General features: G+C 33.2%; 1 protein-coding gene across 2 annotated transcripts in view; it reads left to right on the plus strand.

The window, feature by feature from the left end:
- Positions 1-4,138: 4,138 nt before the first annotated feature.
- LOC103512489 (protein bric-a-brac 1-like) overlaps positions 4,139-9,805 on the plus strand; it is a 20,043-nt gene continuing 14,376 nt past the window's right edge. The window contains exon 1 of one of the 2 annotated variants that reach the window (XM_008477257.3): positions 4,139-4,399. The gene's annotated coding sequence lies outside the window, so the exon portion shown is untranslated. The remainder of the gene's footprint in view (positions 4,400-9,805) is intronic. The other variant, XM_008477251.3, reaches the window with a different exon arrangement.

The following is a 9,805-nucleotide window of genomic DNA, read 5'->3' on the forward strand; positions in this document are numbered from 1 at the left end:
ATTTCCCATACACCATTTACATTCAATTATTCCCTTCACCTATCTATGCTCTGAATTCTCATTTGCATCAGGAGAAAATATGGCGACTCGTCTCCTTTTATAATGAGTCTACTTAATTGAATACCTAAAAATTTCATTTCATTTTTATGATGTTCACTATAGGACAGGCTGATATATTAGGTATGTTAACAAATAATATCTCTTTCAACCCATAACAGGTATTCAAAAGGTACCATTCTCAAAAGCATCTTTTATAAAAAGCTCTCTCCCTCTCTTTTTTCCAAGAAGGTATTCCAGTAACAGATCAAAAGAAACTCAATTGATACAGGTAAATAAAACCCCAAAGGTACCTAACTTCCCTTAATATACAGTACCTTCAGTAAAATGTGTAATGCCTAGGTACCTATATCTTACCAGTACTATAAAGCCTACCTACCCAGCAATAAAACAAACCTTTCCTTCTTCTATCACAACAAACAAACCAAAATAAAACTTCCATGCTGTAAAAAAGTAAACAAAAGTTTATGTTCCGCTAGTTTTAATTTGCTCCGTGCACATAAAAGTCTTATCCTCTTTACATTTTAATTTTATACGTTAAAACGGTTAAAATATTGTAAAGAATTTTCGCTCATAAAAAAACTCTGTTTTAAGGAGACGTCCTAGGAAATTCTTATCACTTGTCTCTTGGCATTTGTTTTAAAGTTTGTGTGGATCTTGGGAAATGTTTAGTCGCGGGATGATGAAACTTGAAAGAACGATAGAGTTCCCTTTATCAGAAAGCAGATCTTAAAATGCGATTATCTCAAAACTATGTTTTTGCAGTTATACCCTTCTTCTAGATCACGCCTCAATTATGAAGAATATTCTCTTCTTTTGGACTGCTGTCTTCTTCTTCTTCTTCTTCTTCTTCTTCTTGTTTCTTCTTTTTCTCCTCCTCCTCCTCCTATTTAACTTTCCACTTCCTCTTCTTCTTCTCATTTGTTCAGTTCAGTTCTCATCATTTCCCCCCGCCCCTTTTCTTCTTCGTACCCTCTATTTCTTTACTAAGAGTTCCCTCCATATTATTAATAGGATTCTATTCAGTTACCAAGGTTTCCAACAACTTCATTGTAAAAGCAAACAAAATATTGCTCTTCTTATTTCCCATACACCATTTACATTCAATTATTCCCTTCACCTATCTATGCTCTGAATTCTCATTTGCATCAGGAGAAAATAAGGCGACTCGTCTCCTTTTATAATGAGTCTACTAAATTGAATACCTAAAAATTTCATTTCATTTTTATGATGTTCACTATACTCTATAGGACAGGCTGATATATTAGGTACGTTAACAAATAATATCTCTTTCAACCCATAACAGGTATTCAAAAGGTACCATTCTCAAAAGCATCTTTTATAAAAAGCTCTCTCCCTCTCTTTTTTCCAAGAAGGTATTCCAGTAACAGATCAAAAGAAACTCAATTGATACAGGTAAATAAAACCCCAAATTTTCCCGTAGGTATGCAAAGATAAAAAAAAACCTTCAGCATAATCCTGACGGATAAACAGTAATAGCACTTTCAAAGGCGCCTCCCATTCCTCTACCAAAATTTACGATAAAAGTTAAAGTTCGTAAAGTTTTTCTTGTTAGTGCAAAGTGTGTATGACCTTTATGGAATAGAGTGAAGAGGAGGGAAAGTGAGGCGACTCGTCTCCTTTTATAATGAGTCTACTAAATTGAATACCTAAAAATTTCATTTCATTTTTATGATGTTCACTATACTCTATAGGACAGGCTGATATATTAGGTACGTTAACAAATAATATCTCTTTCAACCCATAACAGGTATTCAAAAGGTACCATTAAGCGCTTTTTTTTTTCAAAGCTCTCTCCCTCTCTTTTTTCCAAGAAGGTATTCCAGTAACAGATCAAAAGAAACTCAATTGATACAGGTAAATAAAACCCCAAATTTTCCCGTAGGTATGCAAAGATAAAAAAAAACCTTCAGCATAATCCTGACGGATAAACAGTAATAGCACTTTCAAAGGCGCCTCCCATCCCTCTACCAAAATTCACGATAAAAGTTAAAGTTCGTAAAGTTTTTCTTGTTAGTGCAAAGTGTGTATGACCTTTATGGAATAGAGTGAAGAGGAGGGAAAGTGAGAGAAAGAAAGGGAGAGAAAGGGAAGTATAATTATCTGGAGAGGGAGAGAGAGTGGTAGGGAGAGAGGAATGGGAAGAAAGAGAGAGGAAAAGAGGGAGTAGGAGGGAGGGAAAGAGAGGGAAAGAGAGAGTGAGAGAGAGAGAGAGAGAGAGAGAGAGAAGGGAAGTAAACCACAAGAGCAGTTTTAATACCGACGAAGCATAAATTACACAGAACTAAACGTTTACCGCGAGGACCTTTGCTGACTGTAAATACGAACGTTACTGAATTAGGAACTCTGTTTGCAGCAGGAGTTGGAGGGAAGGAGAGAGATAAAAAGAAAGAGAGGAGGGTGAGTTAGTAAATATGTATAAATCTACTCAATTGTAAAAAAAAACAAACAAAACAAAAAATATGTATTTTCTCTTCCTCCCTCACTCCTCACTTCATCCTTCCTTCTCATTTTCTTAGTCTCAAGAAGAAAAAAAAAAAAAAAAAAAAAACTTGAACTTGAAATATTCTTATGTCCACTATGTGGACTTTGTTGTTTGAAAAAAAAAATCTTCTAGGAAAAAAGAATAAGTGTATATTAACTTATTCCTACGAAGGTACAATATTATTGTTTTCTTCTTTTCTAATTACAACTACTGGTACGGCAATACCTAACAACTCCATAATATCTCGAGAAGTGATATCTAGTACCTATGTACATAGCTACAATTTATGTGAACTCCTGGAAGTACTATTTTTGAATGCAATGTGCAAGACATGGACACGTGTAAAGAAAAGTAGGTATACCACTCTGAGGTGAATCAACATTGGACCAGTCCTACCTACGTATGTACGTACCTACCTAATGAAGAAAATATTCAGGATGAAGTTGGTAATTAAAAGATAATTGTTCGTTTTGTTGGTAAATGAAAGATTCAGGATGAAGTTGGTACCTAATTAAAAGATAATTACCTATTCGTTTTCTTGGTAAATGAAGGAACAAAACTGTTTGTTGGTATTCGTAAAAGTCTTTGACAAATACCTACTTATTACTTATAGGTACCTATACAATGGTGTTTCTACCTACATATTTTTTACGACCTAAAATAATAACCTCCTTACTTTCCACGTAAGGAGATAATTATTAGGTGTCAAGTAATCATAGTTGGTATACATACTCGTTGATACCTAATTTACCTATACAATGGTGTTTCTACCTACATATTTTTTACGACCTAAAATAACCTCCTTACTTTCCACGTAAGGAGATAATTATTAGGTGTCAAGTAATCATAGTTGGTATACATACTCGTTGATACCTAATTTAGATTTTTATCAATTTTTTACTAGGTACTAATTTAATAACTGACAGAATAAAGCCAGGAATGAATGGATGAATCACCATGAGCTAAGTAAAATATATCTGCCTACAACTTCCTGAGAACAAACCTTGGAACAAAAATAATATTTCGTCAACCCAATCGAACTGTTTCGATTCCAAGAACCTATACCTATTAAAAGGAGAAGAAATAAAAAGCGCCGAAAAACATGTGTCATTGAATTTTGTGTCAAGTAATCATAGTTGGTATACATACTCGTTGATACCTAATTTAGATTTTTATCAATTTTTTACTAGGTAGGTACTAATTTAATAACTGACAGAATAAAGCCAGAAATGAATGGATGAATCACCATGAGCTAAGTAAAATATATCTGCCTACAACTTCCTGAGAACAAACCTTGGAAGAAAATAATATTTCGTCAACCCAATCGAACTGTTTCGATTCCAAGAACCTATACCTATTAAAAGGAGAAGAAATAAAAAGCGCCGAAAAAAATAAGGAGATTAAGGAAGAAAAAAATAGCAAAAACATAATATTTGAAATTGCGCAAAATGAAATAAAAACGCGCTCTAGTGAGAGGAGAGTTCCCCATCAGCAAAACACGCGCGCTCAAGGTCAAACAGAAATTGTGAGAGCTTGAACACCACACACAACAGTACTACCTCAAGAAATAAAACTATAAGGAGATTAAGGAAGAAAAAAATAGCAAAAACATATTTGAAATTGCGCAAAATGAAATAAAAACGCGCTCTAGTGAGAGGAGAGTTCCCTATCAGCAAAACACGCGCGCTCAAGGTCAAACAGAAATTGTGAGAGCTTGAACACCACACACAACAGTACTACCTCAAGAAATAAAACTGTGCTCATGTAAATCAAAACATCTCCGATCTTTCCATAATATTTTCTCCCAAATGGCATAGCTGTACATCGAAAATTCAGGTAAGTTCTTTAATTTTCCATCCTTTTGTTGAATTTTTCAATTTCTATTGATTACAATTAGCAATACTAGGGAATGTGTTAGCTAGGTTAGTACAATATGGCTGACCATACCCAAATCATTCCGTATTGTTTTTATGATATTCACGAAAATGTAGGTATTCACAAATTTTTCACGGTTGTATTTTTTTTCGTATTCCGGTTATTTTTCCCGACAATGTTTGATATGTAAATTATTTCTACAATAGATAGGTAAGATCAGGAAATTAATTTTCATCTTGAAATAGTTTGGAGATAAGGGTTCAAGTTTGGATGATTCGTGTGGCGCTATCTCTTGAACATGAGCCTAAATAGAACATATTTTATAGTTCAAGTAGCTTTAGTAAATTATTGATTAGTAAACACGTTTTATTCTAGTTTCCATTATAGTAGCCCCAATGTCTAGTAACAAATCCTTCTATTTTACTTAGGTTATTTATATTTATATACAAATCCTTCTTTCACTCCCTCTGTTGCTTTGAGCTAAACTATTTCTTGGTTTTTTCTCTGTTGACAGACGAGTGTGTCAAGGAAGAGCGAAGATTTTCAAAATGTCGAAACCGTTGCTGCTCCTCCCTGCTCTCAATCACTTTATTTCCAAATAATTGAATTAAAAAAAATCATTTTTATATCAACAGATTTTATGGTTTTTCTCCCTGCCTCATATAATAGGAATTTCAATATGAGCACCCCATATCGCCTCAGTTCAAGATTTGAACTCAAAGGTCCGAATCAATGAAAGCTCTTTAAAGAATAGGTACTTTAATTCTTCAAAATTTTCTGTCGCCCAAGAAAGGTGTACCTATTCTCAAAGTTGAACAGAAAAATTGTTAAAAAACAGTTAAAATAAAAGAGTTAAAAGCAGAATTACCTAGATAAGATTCATTATTTCGGACCTTATGTTAGATCACTAGAATATCGTTGTCACGTGTTTCTACTCTTATGTTTAGTGTTTTATTAGTTGTGTAAAATTATTTTGAATAAACTTTAGGTTTCTGTGATACTCGAGTGGTAAGATAACACTGCTATTGTTTCTGAGTTATTATCAAATAAAATAAAAATGTCTCAAAAAAAGTTTCAACCGGTTGTGTTTTCATTATTCAACAATAAAGATTAACTTAGTTCTTTACATGCTTTATCTATTTCAGATTTAGGATAGGTTTGTACGTGGATTACAGGCTGTGTTCAACCACAACCATGACTGTTTGTCTGAGTTCAAGACGTGGCCGAAATAATAGACCCGAAATAAAGAATGAAATTAGTCATTCTTTCTAGTCAGTTGAATCTTTTCAACAGAACATCAACTTGCATGGAACGCAAGCCATCCTACTGAAGTAGTAATTTGAGTCCTGAGGATGGGATTTGATTAAAGCACCATATGATAGGCTGTATCCACACAGAGTTGACGACAGTCAACAGCTAAAACGATCTCAAATTATGGTCAAATTTTCCTTGGCAAAGCACGGGCAACCCGTTAGTGTATTTAGTTCTCTACATATGCCTAATTGTTTTTGAAAATATTTGCCTCTTTTTAAAACTCACTTCTTTTCTTCGAAAATATAAATAATAATTTGTACCAACCGACTTCAAATCCGAGCCTGGATACTACTTAGCTACTTTAGTTCATACACGTGCTTTTTGTTTATTTAAACCTCACAGTCATGGTCCCTATAACCACGAGGCTATCTATCATCAAATTTAATATAGGTAACATCAGAATACATCGTTACATACTTATCTACCCATTAGGTTATTATTATTAAAACCTATCTATTTTGTTTTTAAAAATACCTTTGGATTCACTTTGTATTGTACAACTGTTTATAAAAAGTATCTCCCTATGTATATTATTTTGATATCATATAATGCAGATAGATATTCTCTCTTATCTTTTACAATATAATTGAAAACAAAATTCTTTTATAATGTTGATAGCTGAACATTTTGGCTTAAAAAGCAGGTACAAACTGAAATATGGGACCGATTTTATAAATACCTACAACACTTATCTGTCCTCTTTTAGTTACCTACATCTTTATAAGAGAATGTACCTACCCTTTTAGTAAACAACGAGTAGTTATTGGAAACAAATAACAGGACACTTTCTAGAGGGTAATGGGTAATAATTACCTTTGATCTGAATAAAAATTGAATGGATACCTAATTAAAAATACTTACCAATGCAATTTAGTAAAATATCCCGTAGGTATGTATTTTATTGGCGACTTACGAGTAGTTATTGGAAACAAATAACAGGACACTTTCTAGAGGGTAATGGGTAATAATTACCTTTGAACTGAATAAAAATTGAATGGATACCTAATTAAAAATACTTACCAATGCAATTTAGTAAAATATCCCGTAGGTATGTATTTTATTGGCGAGTGTTTAGTCTTTTATTAGTTGTGTAAAACTATTTTGAATAAACTTTAGGTTTCTGTGATACTCGAGTGGTAAGATAACACTGCTATTGTTTCTGAGTTATTATCAAATAAAATAAAAATATGCCTAATTGTTTTTGAAAATATTTGCCTCTTTTTAAAACTCACTTCTTTTCTTCGAAAATATAAATAATAATTTGTACCAAAAGGCAAAAGATATCCATCAACATAAATATAGGACCTAGGGTGAATGGCCGTACCTTGGTTCACTTTTTACATTTCTATTTTTTAAATTTTTTCTGTTCATCCCAGGAGGGCAAATAAGGGCTACGAATTTAAATTTGTGTGATACATTAACTTCACTTATCTGAATAGATATACCTAATCAATCAGAAAAGGGAGTCTCAAAAGCCCAATTCAGTCCAAAAGACCATAATTTCAGTGTTCTGATGGTACAAAATATAATGTGTGATACATTAACTTCACTTATCTGAATAGATATACCTAATCAATCAGAAAAGGGAGTCTCAAAAGCCCAATTCAGTCCAAAAGAAGAGAATATTCTTCATAATTGAGGCGTGATCTAGAAGAAGGGTATAACTGCAAAAACATAGTTTTGAGATAATCGCGTTTTAAGTTTTCATTTTCAAATGAACACAATGTTACAGGGTTCACAAAATCGGGCAAAACTTGTCGTAGAAAAGAGATAGGAAGATGTTTCTTTCACAGTCTTGTTCAGATCGAAGTTTGCTATCGAAAAATGCAGACTCCCCGAAAAGGGCGTAAATGAATTTACGCCCTTCTTTTGGATCACGACTCAATTATGTGTGCGTGTTTGCCAAATTTCCATCTAAATCGGACCAACCATTCAAGAATTAAAGAGAACATGGTTCTGTTAAATACGGTCAAAATAAATTTCAAAATCGACGTCGAGTTAAAATTGAGAATTCTTTTCGTTCGTTCAAAGGATAGTGTGAAAATGTACAGAACACAAACTGTAGTTTCTTTCACAGTCGTGTTCAGATCGAAGTTTGCTATCAAAAAATGCAGACTTCCCGAAAAGGGCGTAAATGAAGTTACGCCCTTCTTTTGGATCACGACTCAATTATGTGTGCGCGTTTGCCAAGTTTCCATCTAAATCTGACCAACCATTCAAGAATTAAAGAGAACATAGATCTGTTAAATACGGTCAAATTAAATTTCAAAATCGACGTCGAGTTAAAATTGAGAATTCTTTTCGTTCGTTCAAAGGATAGTGTGAAAATGTACAGAACACAAACTGTGGAAAAACGCCAGGTTTCCTTTGCGAGGAAAACGAGGTTACCTTTTGACAAAAGAAATTGAGTGTGACAAAATTGGAAATGAAGAAATGGGAGATGAAAGAAGTGGGAAAAGAGGAAGAAGAAGGGACGTAAAAAAAACCCGTGTCAATTATATTTTTATTTTATTGAAAAAGAAGAAGAAGGAGGAAGAGGAGAAAAGGAAGAAGAAGAAGAAAAAGAAAGCAGCGCTATTTCTTTATTTTTACAAGTAGGTATTGTATCTTTTCTTGGAAGGGACGTAAAAAAACCCGTGTCAATTATATTTTTATTTTATTGAAAAAGAAGGAGGAGGAAGAGGAGAAAAGGAAGAAGAAGAAGAAAAAGAAAGCAGCGCTATTTCTTTATTTTTACAAGTAGGTATTGTATCTTTTCTTGTGCTTGTTACTCCTTGTCTTCTTCTTCTTCTTCTTCTTCTTCTTCTTCTTCTTCTTCTTCTTCTTGTTTCTTCTTTTTCTCCTCCTCCTCCTATTTAACTTTCCACTTCCTCTTCTTCTTCTCATTTGTTCAGTTCAGTTCTCATCATTCCCCCCCCCCCTTTTCTTCTTCGTAGGTCCCCTCTCTTTCTTCTTGAGCATCACGTTGTAGGTCGAAGTAAGTACCTATTTAGTGTATGTAAGTACCTATTTAGTGTATGTAAGTACCTATTTAGTGTATGTAAGTAGGTATCGAATTTATTGTTTGCAAAATCTTTGGCATCTGTTTCTGATAATTTCTCTACGATACTACTGATCAATAGTCAAATGATAGGAGGTATTTATCTCATTGAATTTCATATTACCTAAAAAGTAAAAATTAAAAGATGGTAAGTTACCTACCTGGATTCCGTGTGTTTTTTTTTTTTTTTTTTTTTCCTATATTCATAAAACATAATACAATTATGATAGCTTAGCGGAAGTGATTTTCAAAATTATTTTGATCCATAAATTTTCTTTGATACAAAAATGTATTCACAAATTTTTCACGGTTGTAATTTTTTTCGTATTCCGGTTATTTTTCCCGACAATGTTTGATATGCAAATTATTTCTACCATAGATAGGTATGATCAGGAAATTAATTTTCATCTTGAAATAGTTTGGAGATAAGGGTTCAAGTTTGGATGATTCGTGTGGCGCTATCTCTTGAACATGAAACGTATCGACTGGGTCATGTATTTTCCACGTGTATTCATCTCAAGGTCTTCTGAATAATGAAGCTCTGGAGTGTGGAGTTATTGAATTTCTTTGCCCAAATGTACTGAATGTACTCACTTTCGTTTTCATTTCCTGTAAGATTTTGCTGAATTGCAAAGTGTACCCTTACCTCTCCGATTTTGAACCCATTATTAGATTGGGATAAAGGGAAAAGTTCAGCCCTTGAGCATCGCGTTGTAGGTCGAAGTAAGTACCTATTTAGTGTATGTATGTATGTATGTATGTATGTATGTATGTATGTATGTATGTAGGTATCGAATTTATTGTTTGCAAAATCTTTGGCATCTGTTTCTGATAATTTCTCAACGATACTATACTGATCAATAGTCAAATGATAGGAGGTATTTATCTCATTGAATTTTAAATTACCTAAAAAGTAAAAATTAAAAAATGGTAAGTTACCTACCTACCTGGATTCCGTGTTTTTTTTTTTTTTTTTTTTTTTTTTTATTTTTTTAGGGTTGGTTTTTTTTTTT

This window comes from Diaphorina citri, unplaced genomic scaffold, assembly GCF_000475195.1.
Source record: "Diaphorina citri unplaced genomic scaffold, Diaci psyllid genome assembly version 1.1 scaffold37, whole genome shotgun sequence".
NCBI classification, from domain to species: domain Eukaryota; kingdom Metazoa; phylum Arthropoda; class Insecta; order Hemiptera; family Psyllidae; genus Diaphorina; species Diaphorina citri.